The sequence below is a fragment of the Camelina sativa genome, chromosome 2, assembly GCF_000633955.1.
Source record: "Camelina sativa cultivar DH55 chromosome 2, Cs, whole genome shotgun sequence".
NCBI lineage: Eukaryota > Viridiplantae > Streptophyta > Magnoliopsida > Brassicales > Brassicaceae > Camelina > Camelina sativa.
The window spans coordinates 18,076-20,044 of NC_025686.1; positions in this window are offsets into that span (position 1 = coordinate 18,076).

Here is a 1,969-nt window from a genome sequence, read left to right on the forward strand (position 1 = left end):
GTCTCTTTGGATATGACGATGCTATCTATGAATCCAAAGATACATTGCGGTTAATCTATGATGGATTATGGTTGTTGTGGTTGAGTTTTCTCATCTCGTCAAAATGGATCCGAGAAAATTTATTCCATCTTATGTACATGGTTTGTCTGCTGGAGATTTATCATGCTATATTGTGGAACATACTTTCAAGTATGTTTTGGTGGTATTGGGTTTCAAAGTCATCTACAAGAACCATTCATTTACGGCCACCGAAGAATATCAACAAAGGAATCGATATTATGAACTTCTCATGGGTGCTATTTACAACCAAAATAACACCATCGCCTGATGCGGGAGATGGAAATGTTTGTGTGGTTAGCGATGTAACTGATGGATCGCAACCTTTTGATTTTCATAAAATTTGGTGCTACATAAGAAGAAAGATAGCCCAACAAGAAGATCAAATTACAGTAACGACGAAGACGATGAAGGAAAATAACAGATCGTATAATCTGTTAGCGTGTAAGGCTTATCTATGTCAGAAAGCAACGAATTTTTTCACTCTCGCATATATTTCGTTATTCTTAAGTTTTGGTTGTATGGTATGAGGAACTTTATTGTATATGCTCATGGATACATTTGTATTATCGGTTTCAAATTAATGAAGAATGAATGTGTTAAAAAAAAAAAATCAAATTTAATAAAGTTTTTGGTGTTTTTAAACATTTATATAATTATATATTATATTTATTATGTTTTAACCGTTGCTCAACCAGTCGTTACACTCCCGCAAACGCACCCATTTTGAAATGCTAAACCAGTCATTCAAAACGCTTAATAAAGCTTGAAACCGCAATCGCCCGCTTCCGCAATCTCCCGCAACCGCAACCGCACGCTGTGTTTGAACCAGTCAGGCCCTAACGTGGATCATAACTCATTTTTGAACCTTAAATAAGCATATTACAATGTCAACAGGCTCACACAAGGTCAACAAGACCTAAGAGCAATTACATTGGTCATACCACCATCTGAGTGTCAAAAGAATTAAATAATAATACTTTTATTTTAATTTAATTATTTACTTTTTGTTGTTTACTTAACCATCAATTCATGACAATTGTAGATTCAGTATCTGAATAACTCTCGCCAGAGACACTGGTTCTTTATCTTTTCACCTTTTTCCATTTTTTTATTTTTTTATTCTTCACATCCTCCCTCTAGTATGTGCAATGGGAATGCCCTAATAAGCATAAGAAACCAGATATTCTCGTGCCACAAAAACTGGAAAAAAAAAAGAAAAAAAAAAAGCAAAAAACAAACAACAATGTAAGTCTGAAAAAAAAAATCTAAACCAGGTTGCAAGGAAGGAACTATACTGTGGAATGGATAACCAGTAAACATGAGCACTAGATAGTTTGAACAAATTAGTATTTGTACGGTTGTACCATGAAGAGAATGTCGATCAAAGTACAAAGTGACTTTTTGGAGGGGAATTTTTTAAAAGTTAAATGATAACCATTGCCGCAAACACAAAGTCCATAAGTTCAGAGCCTCCGTTGGTATTATGGCACAAAAAAACATAAGTGGCGCTTGTTATGGTTAGAACGAAAGAGTGGTATTCCCTTGCATTGCAGTTGTCATATCCATCCTTGTCCACCACATCAATCGTGTGTGATACGTCGTAAACTGAAAACTGTGTCTCACACAACACAATTCATATATATATATATATATATATATTTGTACAGTTTGATATATATAAACTAATAATGAATAACTTCAAAAGAGTGTCCCAATGGCGAATGATTTTCCGGCAATCCATGTAAGAATATCGAGAGAAGAAGAAACAGAGTAAGAGACCTTTCTCTCTTCTCTCTTTAAAGAAGACAATAACAAATTAACTGAAAACTTATTATGTCTGAAACTTGTTGTGTCCTTGTTTTACAACAACACACTTACATTACATACAAGTTTTACGGTCATAAGTGAC